This window comes from Daphnia pulicaria, chromosome 1 (genome assembly GCF_021234035.1).
Source record: "Daphnia pulicaria isolate SC F1-1A chromosome 1, SC_F0-13Bv2, whole genome shotgun sequence".
Lineage (NCBI taxonomy): Eukaryota > Metazoa > Arthropoda > Branchiopoda > Diplostraca > Daphniidae > Daphnia > Daphnia pulicaria.
This window is the reverse complement of record NC_060913.1, coordinates 5,282,301-5,303,771: the sequence shown is the minus strand read 5'-3', so window position 1 is coordinate 5,303,771 and position 21,471 is coordinate 5,282,301. Positions and strand designations below refer to the sequence as shown.

At 38.2% G+C, this 21,471-nt stretch overlaps 2 long non-coding RNA genes across 2 annotated transcripts; both read left to right on the top strand.

Moving 5' to 3' along the window:
- The first annotated feature begins 7,159 nt into the window (after nucleotides 1-7,159).
- Nucleotides 7,160-8,124, top strand: LOC124343848. Its single transcript, XR_006919351.1, has 3 exons — nucleotides 7,160-7,650; nucleotides 7,717-7,949; nucleotides 8,013-8,124. It is a non-coding gene; the product is annotated as an uncharacterized LOC124343848 (long non-coding RNA).
- A 3,802-nt stretch (nucleotides 8,125-11,926) lies between these two features.
- On the top strand, nucleotides 11,927-13,502 carry LOC124344118. Its single transcript, XR_006919548.1, has 5 exons — nucleotides 11,927-12,142; nucleotides 12,286-12,361; nucleotides 12,428-12,527; nucleotides 13,148-13,233; nucleotides 13,437-13,502. It is a non-coding gene; the product is annotated as an uncharacterized LOC124344118 (long non-coding RNA).
- The last annotated feature ends 7,969 nt before the right edge of the window (nucleotides 13,503-21,471 follow it).

Below are 21,471 nucleotides of genomic sequence, written 5' to 3'. Positions count from 1 at the left end.
CCCCCCCCACGCACTGAAATGTGGCGATAAAAGTTGACGCCAATCATTTGTCCTAACCCGCTTTTAAAAAAGAAAGAAAGGAAGGAAAATCAAAGCACCCAATTGTCTGCGCGTCTAAGAAAGAGAATGTTAAGAAGAAGAGTTTTCAAACAATAGAACAAGAGAAACTAAATGAACACGAAGGAGAGAATAAGGGAGGAGAGTAGAGTATAAGAAGGGATGAAGGGAAAACTAGAAAGAGCTGCATTGTCCCTTCGGCGCGATCAAAGAAAAAGAGCCACGCCAACGGCGAACCTAGACGTCTAGTACCGCTGCGTGCTGCTATATACCCCGGGACATTCATTCAGACGGCTCCAACGCCTACATATAGGCCTATACCATCTATACGATATCTATCCTGCCCAGATCTTTCGATTGCACTATCTCGCGAGAGATTCAATAAGAGTCTAAAACAAATGTTTGGAGCAGCGACGTGTTGAACAGATCTTTACTTGGAAATATGCAAAGTTCATATGGGGCTCGTATAGTGCAATGTAATCTTCGCCGTTTATAGTTCTTACGAGTAACCTGAGCCCCGGTCAAATCCGGGGAACTTTTTTCTAGCGTAAAGTTTGACTGTTTTGTTATTCGCTTTTCTGTACATTAATCATCTGCCCGTAAAAGATTGTAACGTGGGAAATCTGCCCAGTACCTTACTTGAAGATTTCGTCATCACGGCGAGACATCTGGTGGTGATGCTGGTTGTTGCGTCATCAAAGATTGCGTCATCACGGCGACGACATCTGGTGTTGGGCATGTTTGGGCATGTTCCATTTTGGGGGAGGAGCCTGTGTTGACACATTGTTGACACAGACACAGGCTCCTCCCCCAAAAGCTTGCTGTTTTATTATATATGGATTAGTCATTACATCATAGATAGAAAGATATAAATTTCAATAACTTTTTTTTTACTCGACGCTGCACTAATCCTGCCGAATCCAGCAAAAAGTATCAATGTATGTTTCTTTGTGAATTTGTCTGGATACTTCTGTGTATTGTGTAGAGCCCTATTATATCCATTAATCATGATTCGGTTCAATTTCGCAACTGCTTGGAGTTTTTATCTGCAGTGACAAGCCGAGACAACAGACTCGTTGCTGCACGATGTTCTTTAATAAGAGACAAAGGGCAACAAGAGGGAGACAAGATTTACAAACTCGATGGAAATAGAGCATACCCGCGTACCGAAACGTATTAGGATTCTCTGTATAGCCATTTCTATTCACCTTTCCATTGCATCCGACGTGGACGAAATGTCCTGCATTATGCCACGCCTGTTGATACGGTTACACTCGAAACAACCCAGCCATCCAGAAATGGATCGTATTATCTATTATTCAATAATAGAGACGAAGAAAGGAATATAGGCGAGTATCGATGTTTGTCATTCTCGTATACGGTAATTTAATGATGCTAAATAAGTAAAATTGCGATGCGCATATCTCTATTCTCGGTAATGCCCATGTACAATTACGTATACATCTGCATTGATGTAACAGTCAGCTGACGAAGTTTCAGCGCATCTGCTGTAACAGGGACGCAAGGGCGGCATCTATCCCTGTGTATGACAGTGTCCCCAATTACTTTTTTGTATATATATGCGTCACTGTATCAACTTTTTTATAGAAAAAAGAGCAAGAATTCTCATGATGGGGAATGGCCAACTTTCTGGGTGTATCATACATACATCAAATGATAACAAGCGACTAGCTTGTCGGTTCAATTGCAGCTGCCATGCAAATCAAAAGAGCCTCAACAGCTCTCATTTTCATGTTAGTCAGAAAAATTCTAGACTCCTATATAGCCTTAGCCCCCCACTCAAAAGCTTTCATTTCACTTAGTTATTATAGCTGCTGGTCCGCTTTGGTTCTTTTCCGAAAACCAATTCTGCATCTCCTTTTCGTAGCTTCTTAAACTATACGACTCGTCTCCAGGGCCTTTTATAATCGTCTTTTTTTATCGCCTTGATCTAACATCGTTAAAATAGAGAATATACTACTTTCAATTAAATGGTAGCATAGTATTATACACGTATAGTATAGTCTCGAAGAAATAAATCTCATCTCAAGTTTATTAGCTTCATGCAACTTATTCTACCTGATTCCATTTCGATGGTTTTTGCCTATATGTGCTTTTAAATAATAGTATAGGGTTCGAGAAAAAATTCCGCGAAGTAAAATAAAGAAGGTAATCCATTCACGGTGTGGAAAGTCTACCCAATACTTTTTAGTCCTTAGTCGTTCATCGACAAAAAGACTTTTAACTCAAATTTAACAATGATTTCTTTTTAGTGATGACAAAACCTTACATACTTTTTTTCGGCTACAAATTTGAAGTTTTGAACCGAAATAATTCAACATAACCTTACACAAACACGGAAACAGGAAGCAGCGAAGAGTTTTTTACTTTTGTTTCGCACTAACCAAATTTGCGGTATAATTATTTAGGAGACTTATGTAATGCGAGCGCAAGCGCAAACAGCCAGCCGACAGAGCGTTGCTTTTTACTACCTTTTCTCCAGCATCTAAAAATGTCCCTCTCTCGTCTGCGTTCTCTATTTCAGTTATACATGACTACACTAATGCCGAACTTTCGCTTACACGAATGAATCGTCAGCTGTGCTAGTGTGTTATACCATACGCCTATATACCGTCTACTATTTAATGTTTGAGTTGTGACTCTTGAGAGTGGGTTACTTCACCGGCAACCATTAGCCATCCTCATAAAGATTTAGCTTTGACAATAAAAAAAACGAAGCTAACCTTGTTTCAGCGTATACATATTTACCTATGCCGGCCGCATTCGTGAAAAGCTGAAGCATTTTTATTCTCGCCGGTCCCGAACCAAACGGCCGGAACACGCCATGCCACTTTGTCATTCTTAATCTTGCACGTTGACGTTATAATTTTTATGTGAAGATACACAAAAGATGTAAAACAAACAGGGAAATGGAAGGAATATAGTCTACAGTATATTCTACAGCTGTTGCTTCTAAAATTTCCCGTCACTATGTTGGCGAAATGACATTCTATCAACATTGGTTAGGTTACAAATAATAATTTTATACGCTGGTACAAGTTTATGCGTCCGCGTTTGTATGGGACTATGGGTTACCTAAAGGTTTAATATACATCTGTTTGCTGAGAATATCATTTATTCATTTGGCCATGCAAGTGATTGAATTATTGATTGTGCAGTTATGCTTTGCAGTATTGAATAATGCAATGTATTTTGCCATCGCGGAAAAAAGGAGATCAATTTTCGATAGCTTCAAATTGGAGAGTTCTTGTGCACTTTATTTTGGTCTGCAGTCTCAATGTTATATTTAGTATTTAGACTTTTTAGTACGTGGCAAATATTACAATAAGCCTACTGATAAGCCAAGTGTCGTAACATGCTTGGTGCTTCAGGCGAAAAAGAAGCAGAGGAAGGGTAATAAATAGCAAACAAAGAGCTAAGATTAAAAAACGATGGGTTCTGTTTTTTTTTTCCAAAGAGATCGTGCTTATATTGCGTGAACAGATGCAATTGATCGATCTGCGTTGCATTCGATAGCAACGAGATTTCTAGCCATATTTGTTCAGACACAAAAAATAGCGAAAGAATATTATTAATGCGATTCGTAAATAATCGGAAATATAGGTTTTCTAATGGTCACATCGATAAAAAATATGATTAATTGCCCTATGCGAATTCGTGGAAAGTGCATGCCTATTATATAAAAAAAAAACGCTTGGATTTATTACAGCGAGTCTTGTAGACCATTTATCGCTGCGTGTGCTGCCTGTTATGATTACGTCATATCGCTATTTCGTTTATAATATCAATTCACATAAGATATGGTGGACGATGAATTGAAAATACTATAGATGAAAACATAGTTTTATATCGTGAAATAACTATTAGTGATTGATATTGTTAATAAACGATACATGTTTTAGGAAATTGTTATGGGTTTCTGACGTATATGCGTTTCAATACATAATGCGGAATAACGAAAACCATTAAGGTTGTATTGTTGTCACACTTTTGTCAGTGTATAAGTAGTAACTAACTGATGTGGTGTTAAAAAAAGTGTACAGCGAGAATTTTTTTCATTACTCTTAAGTTTATTCTATGAGCTGTATTTCATGTCGATTTATTGTCAAATCCAATTTTTAATACAGAAAATATTATTTGTAATGTAGTTCTATAGTTGACCGCTAGATGGTTGGCGTTTATTTTACAGCCGTAAACGACGCGCCATTTGTGATCGTTTTGAAAAATTCTTACAGTTTGTATAGGTAGACCGTAGAGGCGTAGACCCATTCTAGGAATTTCTTATGTTTTAAATTTTATCACATCTATCAGACCACTTCTTAAAAATAAAATCAATGCGCGCTTGGAAGTATAATACGTCACGTTTGCGTTTGAAATCTTTCTCAAACATGAATTATGAAAAAAAATTCAACCCAAACGATGATTTTACTGTAAAAGCCTGTGATTCATTTCAAAGAGAAGCAATATTTTATATGCAAAGAATTCGTTGATTGTCACCACTCCATATATACGTGCGCTGTAAAAAGAGTGATTCAAACTACATACCAATAAAGAGTATGGTTGAATATTAAGAACATAATTATGGGAAGTAATGAATGAAATAACCTATACAGGTAAAGCTACACCAAACTTACGTTGAAAGCATACAACTAATTGTTAAAAACAATAAACTTCTAGAGATGATTTCCAGTAGACACGAATTAAAAGAAAAATCAGAATACATTGTGATGAATGCAAAACTATATTTATTTTCAGGAGCTGTTGGAAGGTTTGACGCCCATTCCGATCATCGAAGCCTTTGTGAGCACTCAAATTTGTTCTACGATCAGTAATAATCTGACCTATCTTAGAAAAAATTATCTCACATGGAACAGAATAAACAATCATAGACAGATATTTTTTACAAGGACAGACATACGGGGATATTGGTTGGCTTTTTCTTTCCACCATTGCCAAGGGTCTTTTTAAAGATCCAATTCTGTTTCGGAAAGGTATTTTTCAATCTGAACATGGAAAATATACGGATATCGTTGAGAAGTGAAAGCTGTAAAAAGTGGTTTGACTTATTGTTTAAATTTTAACTCGAAACGTGCACTAGGTACATTAGTCGTATTTGACTGTGAAAAGACAGCCCCTCGTTTTAGCCTTTCATAGAAACTCCTTTTTAGTTCATGGATCCTTGCTCATCAGTGTTCAAATTTGTGGATTCTGCAGCACTGTAAAGTAAATTTTTTACTGCTTGACTGGTATTACGATTCAAAAACCCCATGAAGTTTAAAACGTGGATCTAAGATGGTGGAAATGAGAACGTCGTCCTTTTACTAGTAAGGCATAAAGTTTCGGTGTCCACCAGTTTCGGCACTTTTTTCAGCACTTCGATTTCGTCGTTTTCGGCACCCCATGCAAACAATACTTCCTCGATTATGAAAAAATAATGTCCATTTCGGCACCAAATTTGACCGTTTCGGCACCAATTTCGATCGTTTCGGCACCAATTTCGATCGTTTCGGCACCAACTTCAACCTTTTCGGCACCCCATGCAAACCACACGTCCTCGAACATGCAAAAGCTATTGCACCGTCAGGCCACTATGGGCGCTCTGACGGCTGTGGTACCGTCCCTCTTCCTGACGGCTGGAGCTCTACTAAGACTACGAAGACTTACAATGACCATATGGGAAAATTAATTAATGAGTATTGGATGGTATTGATAAATTTAATACTTATTATAATTAAAATTTAATAATAATAAAAATAATGTTCTGTAGAAAATCAGTGGTGATGAAAAGGAAATGTTCCACGCAGAGTCCAAAAATTTGCGAAGCAAATTTCAGAATAAGCAAACTGAAATTGTGGCACAAATATCTGTTTCAAAAGAAGAGATTGCTGATATTCAACTTTCAAAAATTGAAGAATCTAACTTTAAGAAAAAGTTGTATTCACTTAAAATTTCCGAGTCTAAAACATCAATTACTTGCAATACGAATGATTGCCAGAAAAACTCGATGATATGAAAAAATGGGGTAATACAATCAGAGAGGTCACAAAGATGTATCAAATCAGTGCAAGGAATACATCGATGGAAAAAAATGTTGGTTTTCTACATGCACAGATTTAGCAATGGAAGCCCATTTTTTCATGTTGGCATTTCATCACATAACTCTTAAACGAATCAACGAAAAAAATTAAGAAAATTACCAAATGTAAATAAATGTCAGGGAATCACCCCTATACTTTAATTTTTTCAGAATTTTTATTTTTATATAAATGGCAGCGTAAAGAAAAGAAATGTCCCACATAGCCCCGGTCTCCCCTACTAGACTATACGCAGAATAGGAAAAGGAAAAGAGTTTCATAATGTGGTGTTAAAATTTTAGTTGGTGACAAAATTGTATTAAAATCCAATAAATAAATCTAATAATAAATACAATAAATACAATAGTGCCGAAACGGAAAAACATAGTGCCGAAACGGAAAAATATAGTGCCGAAACGGAAAAACACACACGCCTGGCAACCCTCCCAAAAACATGACGCCTGGAAATAAATCTGGTGGCGGTGCCGAAAAAGACCAACACAGTGCCGAAAACGACAAAAACAGTGCCGAAAACGACGAAATCAAAGTGCCGAAAAAGAGTGCCGAAACAGGTGGCAACCAAAGTTTCGATGTAATTTATGTTCTCATCCGATCTGAAAGATCATTTGCTAGTAGAAAATGCACAGCACAGTTTTCCCTCATTTCGGTTGTGTGACGGGCGAGTTCTTTAGTCATGTAAATAACCTGTTTTTTCCCTGTGAGATTTTTAAAATTCTTATTTTAAAAAGCCGAAGGCTTACTGCCTTTTAAGGGTGAGAGATTTGAAGAAACAAAAGTTCCGACAGCGCTCCAAATAGTGTTAACCCTAAAAGGTCCCTGGGGAATTAGGGCGATTCGTGATTGGTCGAAGGGGTTTTCGGGACCGTGACGCGTTCGTGCTGCTCCGATCGCGACGCGACTAATCCCATTCGATGTAGAATGACTTTTTACACAGGTAATGACTAAATTTTTTAAGTATTAACGAAATTAACGAGAGATTGGGAGAAAAAAGGGGAAAAAAAGGGGAAACTTCTAAAATATAGGAAAAAAATGTCTTCTAAAATTAGAGGATGCAACCACCTCTAATTGAAAGATGAACCTTTCATTTAACGGAAAAGACTAAATTTGCATTACGTTATTTATGGTTCACGAGATATTTGACCAAGAAAAAGACACACAGATTGACTTTTAGTTGATTGTGTGCTGACTAGCAGACGACGTTAATTTGCAACAGCCAGTCTGCTTGTGGAATGTGGCATGGCCTACTGCGGGTATTTAAATTTGATCGTTTGAATGTTTGTGATTGATTTCATCTTGTGAAGCACTGTGTTTATATTTCAAATTTTAACTATTGCAACATTATAATAAGGAAAGAAAAACATGCCTCTTGTGTCACAACTGATGGTTCCTTTACCTATCAAATCTGTACCAGATTGGCAGATGGTTCACATGTAGGTGCTGAATCAACTGGAAAACGTTCAAAAGAAGGGAATTGAGAGTATGTGTTCATTTTTTTCACTTATCTTTCTGTGTGATGAACACTAATCAACACAATTATTTGCAGATTACATTTATCATCAGACATACCTCCATTTCAGAAAACTTTATCGTAAAGATTCTGACAAGTTGGAAATTGATTTACTGTTTACATGTCACCTTAAGTGATATCATTGCATACCAGACTTTATTCGGATGCAAAACAAATTTCCCTCATTTAAAAGGCATGCATGATTTAATGGTTGAAATTTTGTAACGAAGAAAAATGAAAGCTGCAGCTGTGGAAAATAGAATTGACAGGTTGTATTGATTATTCATTAATCTTTCTGTATGATGAAAACTAAACCACAAAATTATTTGCAGATTACATTCATCATCAGACGCATTTCAGTTTCAGAAAGTTTTGTCTTGAAGATGACAACAGTTGCCAGTCGATTTACATGTCACCTTAAGTGATGTCATAGCAGGAGCTTGTCATAAATACGAAAACTAAATTTTTAAATTTCCTAATCGAAAGGAGACTTTTAAAATCTCGAAGGTGCCACAAAGGGGCTTGATACCTAATAAAAATTACATCAATGCTAATTGACGAGATGATCAAACTGAAAATTTACTGATGACGCAGTGACGTTAGTCTCAGATGACATCATTAGTTGTCAAAACTTGAAATGGCTTCAAGATTTCGACTATCATTTTTAGCTCCATTATTTGGGAGACTGAAGGTCAATTTAGCTGACGAATTTTTAGGTCTTTCACAGCTTTATGCTAACTAACGGTAAACTAACTGCTCAATTTCGAGAAACCGAGTTAGCATTCCAATGTGGATGACCAACGGGTGTTGGTATCCCGTATCAGTCGGAGTAGCTTCAATTTTTTGCATTTTTGAAGGTTTTCTTTAAAGCATTACAGGCCTTTGCACCTCTATTGAAATGGGAATCAATGGCTCTGATCATATTTATTAATTCTTAAAAAGAAAATCATTTTTGAACCCATCTTTAATTGATTACTAAGTTCAAGTGTGCGTGAAGCAGCCAAACCAAAAAAATTTAAGGAGACTTGCTGTGAGTATAATTTCTTCGGCATTCTCAGTTCAAACAGACACCTCCTTTTGCTCAAGTCATCATGCTTTTCTAGAACATTTCTGATAACTCAAAGTGGCAAACAGCAGTGGCATCTTTAAAAACCATATTTTTAAGTTCCAGATTACCAAAAGTAAATAAATTATATAAGATTGGATAAAACAAATATGCAGCAACTTTTGCTAATGACTGGATAGTATTTACCAAAATTACAGGGTCGAAATTTATAATCTTTGTCAATAAAGTGGGCAGAAACTGCCTCATAGTTTTCTGTTGCTTTTGATGTTGAAGTATCTAAAGAAAGACTAACGTACAAGACATTTGCTAAATCATTAATGTCTCCGTTAGCCATAGCTCCATTTCCAATGCCATACTTACCAGAACCAAAGATTCACTAAGGGCAGTACGAGATGGGAGCTCGTAATCATGATTCAGAGGATCATGAGGATTCAAGGCACTTATAAATGCCGTAAGTAAGGACTTGAACATGGATAGGAAGAGATTACTTTTGAAACATACTTGTGTACTTGTGTACAGGTCATAAAGTTTTTTTTCACTTACAGTCAATTCCGTTACTACACTAGCACGCCTTGGGAGGAGGGTGAAAAGGGTTATCTTCACGAGCTTTTATTTTGCAACCAGGGTTAACTCCGTTTTTTACTTCAGATGCCGTATAATATTAGATGTGGAACCACCTGAACGATCCTGCACTACACAAACCCTACCATCATCGAATAGAAAATTGCATATCGCCTTTTTGTCGTAAAGTGGGTCTCCTATTTCAAGTCTCTTGCAATAAAGCTAAAAATTACTTTTGGACGACTCAGAAGCAGGTTTAACTATCTGAAGAAAACGACGCATGAAATCACTTCTTATTGTGTTCTTTAATCATGAGCATAACGACTTACGTCGATTTGTAATTCATCTGCTATGTCTTGCAAGTCATTCTGACCATGACCAAATTAAATTGGACAACATCGTTTTCATCTGCATCACCACCAATATTTCGAGATGTTGATGCCATATTTTAAACTTTGAGCAATTAATTGCACGAAGCAACAAATAACAATCAATAAGTCAAAAACGAAGGTGTGATTCCCCCAAACGTAATTAACTGGAATTATTGTGTAAACAAACAACTATTTATTTTATAAAGCGCGTGTTTGATTATGTTTTCATAAATAAATAGAGATATGTCATTTGAAAAATCGAAAATCATGTACCAGCAGATTGCGTTTTGGGGTTATAGCTGTATCTCTCTCATCATCTATACACAAGAAAACTAAAATTATTGTATCAAATTTAATGAAAAACCACAGAATTTTTATTATTTTCATTTTATTCCCTTAAAAAAATTTAATAATTAGCAGATAATTATAAACAAGATTATATTTAAAATAACTTGTTTGCATTTCAAATTTTGGCAGCTAGAATTGTCTGTTTCTGAAGAATTATTACTTTGGAAACCCTGATATCTCTTATTTTGAAACGTGAATAAAATGTTAATTTTTTTCTTTTTCTTTTCCCTTCTATTCCTTACCTTAGTTTGAGCGTTAAACATAATGATTTTATTAAATTTGTTTTTATTTCCCGATAGTTGACGAGTCCCCCGACAGCACTAGTTTAAGCCCGAAGCCTTTTCTTTATCCGGTTAGAATGGGCTAACGGCGTAGGGAGTCTCACCAACACTGGACGGAGAATATTTCCGTCCTTCACGAAAGCGTATGGGAGAACCTTCCTTCTGGCCCACAGTCAAAATTTCATAAGTACGGGAATTAAACTCGTCTTTGAGAAATCTTCTTAATCCAGATTTCCATGCTAACAATACAATTCCCCGTTGGGAAAAAAGTCATTGAACCATGATATCAATGAGTTCCTTAAAATCAGACCTTCGTTAAATGTAGTTACCATTTCCTCTGTGAAAGTGAACTTTAAGTCCACAAATGAGATTTCTTTGACTAAATTATTCGGTTAAAGTTAATTCCGGGTTGCATTTAGTTTTGGCCCAAAGAATAAAGGCCATAAAATGATAATGTATAAAAATATGATAATGTATAAAAATATGGTAATGTATGAAATATGATATGATATTATATGATAATGCATAAAATGATAAAGCCGGCTACCGCTACCCGACTTCAGCTACAGCCGGTTTCTCAACTCCAATAGCCTACGCTGGCTAATCTGCACTTTTGGTGGCATCCTGCTACCAGCTACAGCCGGTTACCCAACCTCAGTCCTCACCTGCAACACGACGTACGTTCCTGCTGGTCCATTCGGGTCGACCTATGCTGTTTATCCGGCTCATGCACCTGCCGGCCCAACACCTTTAGCTACAGCTGGTTATTACCACTCAGCTCGTCCTAACGCTCACCCGGCGTCTATCCTTGGTGGGAGTGGTGGCCCGATCTGTCTTGGTCCTGCTGCCTCTATGCCTGGCGTCAGATTTTCCATGGACCCTTATAAGCGATCAAACGATTTATTCACGACTTTTTAACCCACTCCAGCGTTTGTCAATGACCAATCAAACACCTTTAATGGGAACGGAATTAACTTTCAAGGGTGCAACCAGCAACACACGTCAACACCTGCTGGTGTGCGTCGAACTCCAGACGGTTGGATTACCGATACTTCTTAGTCTAACCCATGGAGTCACCCATCTGCATGACTGGCATTAATATTTATAAAACGGGGATAAAAAAAATTGGTCTTATTTCAAACAAAATTTCAAGAGCTTGGTGCATGATGTAGTCTAAGACGACGCGCAACTTATTGTCTTTCTCAAAGATAACTTGACTGAAAGGGTCCGAAACAGCGTGACAAACTCTCTTCGGAACCCAGTACAATACCGTTAGATAGTATAGTACCAGTATAGTTTTTTTTTTTATTTGATACGGTAGGTGCTACTGGCCATGGCTGGTTGCCACTGGTGACAGTTTACGGGTCGCCATGGCTTCCCTTACACACCTTCGCTTCGGTTTATTGGATTTTTGTTGTAATTACATAGCACGAAGGCAAAAATAGACACGAGAAAGGGGAGGGGGAATAACACAGAATTTGGACGGTTAAATTAAATTCTTTCAATAAGATGTGATTCGAGAAGGAAGGCTATGAGGGAAATCACTATTTTCATTTGCGTGTGTTTAGGGATGGAGCCATTCAGTCCTAGTAGAGTTTGTACTTCGAATGGGATGTTGAGGGGGATGAGTTTCCTTTCGAGTTTGTCCCTCGCTTCAGAATATTCTTGGCAGTAGAGGAGTATATGTGTCGCGTCTTCTTTTTCTGGGCACCCGTGAGGACATTCATCTGGTATTTCGGGGTCCAATCTGCTCATGAAGTGGTTTAGTTTATTGTGCCCGCTGCGTAGCCGAAGCATTGCTGTTTGGATATTTCGTTTCTTGTTAATGTGCCAAGGTAAGACTCCAGTCTCGTTTCTCTGCGTCACCGCCATGTTGTTTGTTTGTGATTTAAGTTTCTTGAAGGTGATGTTGTATTTAGATTTGACATTGCTGATGGTTTGGTTAATGTCTATTTTGTTTTGGATTGTATTTTCACAGGTCCTTTTTCCGTTTTTACGGATTTCGGTGGCCAGTTGGTCAGCAATTTCGTTTCCTGGTATCCCAGCATGTGAAGGTATCCACATTAAAGTGACTTGTGTCCCCGATGAGTTAAGATTTCTGATTTGATTTATTATTTCAGGTATTGCTGGACTTGCTTCCCATTTGAAATTTGAAATTGCTTGGACAGCTGATTTGGAATCAGTGTAGATGGTGACTGAGGGAATTTCATACTCGTTCAGGTAGTAGAGGGCTTGCCTAATGCCATACAGTTCTGCGACAAAGCTGATGGTGGGTTTTTGAAGGAACCAGGCCTTTTTTTCTCCATGTAGGGGAACGTAGAGTGAACATGTGGATGTTTTGGAAGACTCGCACTCTGATCCATCAGTGTAGATTGCTAGGTGGTTGGGGTCTTGTAATGAAGTAAGTGACAGGAAGATTTGGGCTGTTCGAGTTGAGTTGAGTGCTTCTTTTTTCTTAAGAGGGAAGTATTTGGTGGGAATGTGAAAGTGTTTCCATGGCGGGAGAGGTTCAACTTCCGGGGTATGCGAGACGGGGGATTTGAAGAGGGTTTTAGTTGTCTGGTCTAGTTTCCTCAGGTGGATAATGGCTGCTGGGGTGCTGTTGGGTTTCCATTTCGCCGTTGCTTTGATTAGTTGTTGGACTGTGTCATACGCTGGGTTCCATGGTTTTTCACTAAGTCTGATGAGGTATGTGTAGGCTAGTTGTTCCCATCTACTTTCAACTGGGTCGATGCCGGTTTCCATGTTTAGTAGAGCTCTTGGGGTAGATTTAAAGCAGCCTAGTATGATGCGGAGGATCTGATTTTGGGCTTGATTAAGTTTGTTTATTCTTGTTTTAGGCATGGATCCAAGGACGAACGAGCCGTAGTCGTAGGCGCTCCGAATCATGGCTTTGAAGATGCGGATAAGGAGTGGCAGTTTCAAGGTATTCTTTCCGTATGTCAACGTACGGATTAAGTTAGCTCTTTTCTGTATCTTGTTGATGATTGTCTTCGTGTGGGGTTCCCATGAGAGTTTTTGATCCAATGTGATTCCTAGGAATTTGTATTGGGACACTTCACTTATGTCGGCTCCACTGAGTTTAAATCGGTGTCCTGGTTCATTTTTCCTTTTCTTTGTGAACGTTAGCGATGCACATTTATCCACGGAGAAGTGGAAGTTCCAACTGATGGCCCATTCTTCTATCTTATCTAGTAGGTCTTGGAGCGGTCCCTCTGCCTCTTTCTTCGTTTTAGCTGTGTGGTAGATCGCGACGTCATCGGCGAAAAGGGATATTTCGCTTCCGTTGTCCGGCATTGGAAAGTCCGCGAGCATGATGTTGAAGAGTAGGGGGCTGAGGACACTTCCTTGTGTTACTCCTTTGCATATCTTTCTTTCATCAGAGAGGTTGTCATCTACCCGGGTTCTGATGCTTCTGCCGGTAAGGAAGTTCTTAAGCCATAGCAGGGTGTGTCCTTTAACTTTTGCTTTTGTTAATTTAAACAGGAGTCCAGTTATCCAGACATCGTCGTACGCTTTGGATATGTCTAGGAAGATTGCTGTGGTGGAGTGGCTGTTGTTGAAGCCTCTTTTGATTGCTGCCTCTATCCGGATCAGGTTGTCTGTGGTGGTGCATCCTCTTCGGAATCCGGTCTGGACCTTGGGGAGTATGTTAAGATGATCTAGATGCCACTTCAGTCTGTTGTTAATCATTTTCTCCATAGCTTTACAGAGACATGAAGTGAGGGAAATTGGTCTGTATGAGTCGGCGCTTCCTGCTGGTTTGTTTGGCTTTAGGGCGGGTGTCACAATTGCGCATTTCCATTCCTTCGGTACGTATCCTTTTCTGAACATTAGGTTGAGCAATTGTAGGAGGGTCTTGCGGTTTTCTGCATTCAGGTTCTTCAACATCTTGTTGTGTATTCTGTCGATGCCCATAGCTTTGTCGGGGAGGTGGGAGAGGCTCCTGGTTAGTTCTTGTAGGCTGAAATCCGAGTTGTTGGGATCTAGGTCGGTTCCGGAGAGATTCTTGTTTATTTCTTCCTCGTATTCAGGGGTTGGGGGCATCCTGGACTGGTCACTATCATATGGTGGGGAGAACTGGTCAAGATAGATGTTGGCTTTCTCTAGGGGGTCAGCAGTCAGGTCACCGTTGGCTTTCTTGAGGGGGGCGCTGGTGTAGTCTTTCCTTCCGTTCATCATGGCCTTGGAGAATTTCCAGAATTTTGATGAATTCCCGGCGTCCATCGTATCTAGGTGTTTCTCCCATGCATTGTTCTTGGCTGCCAATATTGTCCTTTTCTTGATTGCTTCCATTTTGTTCAGGTTTGACTTGTCTTCTTGCAGTAGGGTAGAGCGCCAGGTTTTGAATGCTTTTTTTGCGTTCTTTGCTGCAGCTCTGCACTCCGACGTCCACCATGGTTTCTTCGACTCACGGTGGGAATCGCTATTTTTTGGGGCGAAATGTTTGTTACTAGAGATCATGAGGGATGAGTAGAAGGTGTTGTATGCCACTTCGGGGTCCCTGGTTGATGGGTTGTTATTCTTTAACTGGGTCGTGATGTCCTCGTTCCAGTTCTGCCATTTAGATTCTTCGAATTTCCATTTTGACTTTGGTGGTGCTTGGGGGGTCGAGTTTAGTTTAACTTCCATGAAGACGGGCAGGTGGTCGCTTCCCCAGTACGGACCAGTCACTATTGTTGTTAGGTTGGCTATGTCGGGTGTGCACAGTGTTAAGTCGATTGTGGCGCTGCGGTTGTCCAGGGGAACCACTCCGTGTGTGTTCAGGGGAAATTCAAGCCGCCCTTGCTGACCTTTCAAATGGCGGACAAATCCATGACCTGTTGGCACCAGGATTGCTCTATCAAGTCACATTCTAAGCTCCCACCCGATCTGACAGAAAAATGGGGAGAAATTATGTGCCATCTTTAACCAAAGTCAGCCACCCTGATTGACTTTGACCAGTGGCTCGTCTCGAGAGTAATAACATCCTTTCGAGATATTTGGTCGACGTTTGTATGTCCCGTCCATTTATTTCCGTCTTGACTCGTTAGAAGCCCCTTCTTCTTCTTCATCGTGAGCGCCACAGTTGCTGGCAAGAAAATTTCGCTCAATTTTTTCTTCAATTCCAATTCTTGTGAATCCTGGGAATCTCTACTGCCTAGGGAGAAAAACACAAAAAATTAAATTTTCAATAATACCCGGGGCTTTGCTGGATGATGTACTCGGAAATGAGGATATAACGTGTTCAAGTTTTTCCCATTTGCTTGTGTCTGTGTGTTCTCGTTTTGATAACGGACGTGCATCCATCCACTACCCATCCACTGGAGGATGTCGTGTGATTTTCCTCTGTTGCGTGTGTATGTTGCCAGACGGGCCAAGGCGGAACAAAATCCTCTGATTGTTCCGATGACATTTATAATAGTTCGGCTCCTAAATTTGAAATAAAAAAGGGGAAAAGGTCACATCGGAGGAAGATATGCAGATGAGAACCGTTGTAGTCGAATTCCCTGCGCACAATCGATCGATGCCGATCCCGGCCACCATTTGTAAGAAAAAAATGAAACGCCAGCACGAATGTCTTTGAGCGATTGCCATCAGAGGCGCGATGCAAATTACGATTCTTTTTCCCATTTTGGGGGAAAAGAACTCGACGTACCATTTATTTTGTTTATGTATTTTCTTGCTCCTGAGACATATCGTCCTCTATTTAAAAACAATTAAATAACAAATTTTATCTTTTTTTGTTTTTGTAGGAGAGAATACAATTCTAGTTGACAGGCCCCCACGAATGGTTGGTGGGAAGGAAAAAGAATTTCCGAAATATATAGGTTATCATCAATTAATCTAATCTATGTTTATTGGTGACGTGTTTTAATTTTTTTGTATTTTTTGTGAAAACACCAATTTATAGCTATTCAGGGCTTCAACTGCTACGAAACTGGCCACCACACACGGGTTGTTCCAAAGCCAAAACGTCGAGTTGTGAAAATGCAATGCCATAATTGCAACGACCAAGGACATAAACACGCTAATTGCTGACATTATCTTAACTGGATGATCGACAAGAAAATACCACAAAACTGAAATAGGAACACTGAACTATCTTAGTAAGTTCAAAATTTTAACTTATCTTTTCCAACTTAAAAAATAAGGCGTAATTAAAAAAATAATCTGGCCAGATAGAACTAATAAATCTGATTCAGAAATTAACTATCTTTTTTAAAATTTATTTTTAATTTCATCACATTGTCTTAAATTTACTCCTTATTATGTGAGGTTCACATAACGTTCTCATACCACCCAAATCGATTGAAAAATGGTCCACCGATTGTTTAATTATATAAAAAATCCTAATTGATTTCCAATCGACTAAAAAATTTTACCATCGATTATAATCGATTGATTAATTTTCTTTGACGATTATAGTCGATTAAAATTGATTAAAATAAATAAAATAAAAAAACGTTAAATTCGATTATAATCGATTAAAATCGACCAAATTCGATTAAAATTAGATAAAAATTTCCTGAATTCTTAAAATTCATTGTTTATTAACTATAATAACAAGATTTTTGTTATGCTAAAATACATTAGCTTAGTTCTTAAGTATGATGAAAGTAGTCGGTTGCATAACTATCGTTAGAACTAAGTTCACAATAAAATTTCACACAAATTCGAAGAATGAAGATTCATGCAACTCAGGGTGTTTTGAACAAAAAATAACATTACAATCTCAATTGAGTCCGATTTCAGATGTTAAATTAAAGGAAAAAATTCTCAAAAACAGATGATTTATGGCGAGACAAGACAATAATGGATCTATGACAACTTTTTTCAATAGAATAAAGTGGTCCTAATAAGAGAAAAAAAAAATTTTTACAAGAAAAATAACATTTTATAAAATCGGTTGATTAATCGATTATTTTTTTTCGAATCGATTGATTTATATTTTAATAAAATAGCTAATCGATTATGCGTCGAAAGGATAATTTTGCCGTCGATTATAATCGAATGATTAATTAGTCGATAATAATCTACCCTGCTGGCACGGCTGGTCTAATTTCCGTCTATACGAAGTATGTTTATCCATTCTTCGTCGTGTCTATTTTTCGTCGAAAAAGTACGACGATATTACGTACTTTTTGCGTCTTTCTTCGATGTTGTGATCTTGTCTACTTTGTATGAATTTTAACTGTCTAATAGACGTAATATTTTCACATAAACTGGATCTACTTTCCCTGGTTACAAATTACGTCCATTAGATGACCATAGTGGACGATAAACGGACGAGCCTAGTTTGGACGTCCATCGGATATAAATATACGTCTAGTTTTATTGAAGTCCATTTCAGTACAACAAATAGACGGCCAATGGACAGACACCAGAATCAAAGCTAAAATTTTTTTATCAGTTGATAGAACTCATAAAAACTAGCCTTAATTCACCATGTGAAAATTAGAAATTTCCATAAATCTATGTTTTAATAATAATAATAATAATAATAATGTATTTAATTTGATATTGTATAGCGCCTTTTCCATAGACTGATCAAAGGCGCTATTGCTCCCAACAGAAAACATGTGACACTTAGTTTCCATAAGCATTTCGGAACAAGAATGTTTTTAGATGACATCGGAATTGTGTGAGAGAGAAACGAGAAGAATAGGGAAAAGGGCTAGCAAGCGCAACTCAAGGGGTAAAGAATTCCATATTCGAGGTGCAGCAGCAGAGAAGGCACGATCACCAAAGCCTTTCGTACGGGTTCGGGGAGAATGAAGAAGGAGTTTGGAAGATGGACGTGTCTCACGACCAGAATCACGAATACTAATCAATGCAGTAAGATACAGAGGAGCAAGACCAATGAGACAGCGAAACACAAGCACAGCTATCTTAAACTCAATTCGTTGATAAATAGGAAGCCAGTGAAAAGAACGAAGAGTCGGGGTGATAGATTCACGAAGACGAACACCAGAGATAAGTCTAGCCGCCGAGTTCTGCACACGTTGTAGTCTGACCAGACTTGTTGCTGGTAGGCCAACAAGCAAGCAGTTTCCATAGTCAAGTTGAGATAGAACAAGGGCATGGACGAGCTGACATAGCACAGAGCGTGAGAGGAATCTCCGGATAGTCTCCGGAATCTCCGGATCTAGTGGATGTTTTAAGCTAAGCAACAATAAAACAGTAAAATTTAAATGTACAAAAAATTTATTTCCAAATATTTTTTTTATTTTTCTTCTTAAATCCTATTCTTTATTTTACGTGAATGCAATTAGCTGCTAATTTGTTATTTGACAATTTCTAAGTTATAAGGTATTCATCATAAAAATTATTTTTCACTGTAAGAAGCGGCTGGTCTAGTGGATAGAGCGGTGGATTACGATGCGCAAGGTTGAAGTTTCAATATCAAGTCAAATCTTTTATCTATAGACCAAATTACGTCCACAATGGATATCGTTTATACGTAAAAAATCTACGTAGAAAGATGTAACATTAAGACGGACCTTCAACGTACCATGGATGGCGAAAATGTATATTCAATCAGCGAAAATGGATAGCAGGAATACGTTGTTGAGATGTAAGCGTGCTAGCAGGGTATTGGCATCGATTATCAGCAAATCGATTGAGAACGCTAGGTTCACACCACTCTCAAATCCTAAATGTATTCCTCATTAAGCGAGGTTTTTCATTTCTGGTTTAGTTGACCCTGCTATTTGCCTCGCCGTTTCTCGTAGAATGGGAGAAGGAGAATTTCCGTTGTCCAAGATTAACAATCACATTATTTGTTTCTAAGGTGAACGTCCCCCAGATGATATCGTACAGCACGTTATTATTATGCGTATATATTATTATGCGTAAATTTTCTTCCTCTCTGTTTTCATCTTCTTCAAATAATAATCGCCTTCTGAATACCCCATATTCTCTCGTCATTCTCTCCTGACCACTCCCTCACTCTTCTCGTTGCTAGCTCCTATCTTGCAATCGCCTCTTCTACAGTCACGTCTTGAATTTTCTTGAACAGGATTAGAGGTATATCTTGTTTCAATGTATATTTGCGGAAATTATACTGGTGTGCTCATCCGGTCCTTTTCTCTTCCTATTGTTTTTTTCCTGAAATTTTTCAAAAAAACGGACGATAATGCGATGACGGACGATGAATGCGTTAACTTAACGTAAAAAAAAAGCTCCGTTAACTTAACGGATAACGCTACTGTTTCAAAAATAAACTAAAGTAACATCACGTGTCCCAATTGACTCCACTTTCCCCTTAAATTGTATCCATTCACAACCCCAGATGTCACTATGTAATGTGTTTTTTTAAGCCGCTAGAGGGCTGTGCCGACGGCAGGGAGGCCCCACAAGCAAAGTGAAGTTTCCTACTTCTTTTGGCTACGCTAAGCTGAGAGGGCTGTTTAGAGGGAGGATTGTTAATCTGACTAACCCTCCTGATATTTAAGAATGGAAATGTGTATTTTTTTAACTTGCTTTCCTATTATATTTTTTAAATTCTTCTCTCATATCTTTCTTTGGTCTCATCGACCAAAATATGAAATCTCGTGCAATTTCTTTATTTCATTTGTGATTGCAACATAATGTATAACATTTGAAGTTCTTAATGCTTTTATATTCTTTTTGCAACCATCTTTGAGAACATCTTGAAAAATTAAATAAATAATCCCTCCATCCGCATTAAAAATAGGACTTTAAATTTGTAGCTTGGATTTTGGAACCTTTACATATAACCTCTACTTTCCCGAAAGACTGGAAATAGGAAGAACTAGATCCTACTGGCTGAATCTGATCAGTTCTCTAAAAGATGTACGCCTAAGCGAAGCTTTTTGAAAATTTGATTTTTCTTCGTATTTGCCCACTTCGGAACGTATTGATTTGGGATAACCCAATCGGGGTCGATCAGCACTCCTCCACAATACTTGGGGATTTGCATGGTAACACTTTGTTTTGAAAGATACGAAGTCATCTTTCCAAAGTGTTTTTGCTTTTTCGAAACTTTTCATCTTAAACACCTTACAATATCAGCAAATGACTTGTTGCAATCCTTTGCCTGATCGCGAGATCGTATATAATCCGGCTATGTCACTCTCGGCAACTAACTAGGCCTCCACTGATCCTATGAATTCATTAGGCATCAGCAAGATATACTCAAGCACAGTGATCTCCTTAGAAATTTAACCTGGAAGTATGTCTTCCCTTTTCTTGACAGGCAGTCCATTGTTTACTGGTTTACAGCCTCAGATGCTGCTGTATCTTGTTGAAAGCAAATTCAAGTTTTACAATTTTTCAATTTTACAAATTTATTTTTTACTCCTGTTGTAGATTCACATGTAGAATCGTTTTAAGCAAGACATTACTGCTGACGTTATCTCTAAGCTATCACTATTAATAAATCGTGGTTTAAAATATTAGTTTTAAGTACTAGTCAGTAAGTGATGGGAAATGTGAAAAATACACATGAAATTAAATCGCATTTGAGTTGGCCTGTTGAGGATCAACATGTGTCCTATACAGACTAAACATGTGTGAAGTTTCAAATCTCTCCAGCTCTTGCAGATGATCGTCAATACATTCCGTGAGTTAACTGGGCATCGAGCTCAGAAATGAAATTATGACCCCTATTCAAACTTGATTGTGAAAACTGAAGTGTGATGCTATTCCATACGGTCAGGAAACTGTGCTGACTTGTAAAACAATTACAGCTAATGATAAACCAGGTAAATGTCGTCACAACTCATTATTTCAAAACTTGACGGTAAACCTTATGATCAGCCTCTGACGTTTGATGGCTTATTATAACTTTTTTCAGAATTATGTTGGTAAAAGACGCAACCTTTTCACCGACGGGGTAATTTCTTTATTGGTTTTTAATTGACTGCCATTGAGCGAGACTTTTATATTGATTAATATCGGTGATTTGCTTTGATACAAGTACTAGAATGTGAGATTTTTATCTGCCCGCATGGTTCGTCTTTTTATGTCCTTTTTTTTATCGTCAATGGACATTTATCGTTTAGTTACACAGGAGGGTCAATCCGCGCCAATTCCACAAATCGGTGGCGCGATGAAACCTCCGTTTTTTTTTCAAATTTGCACAGTAGATCAAGAACTACTGTGCAATCACAACTCCCAAAGGATTTAAAAAATTGTTTAGCCGTAAAAAAATTGTGGT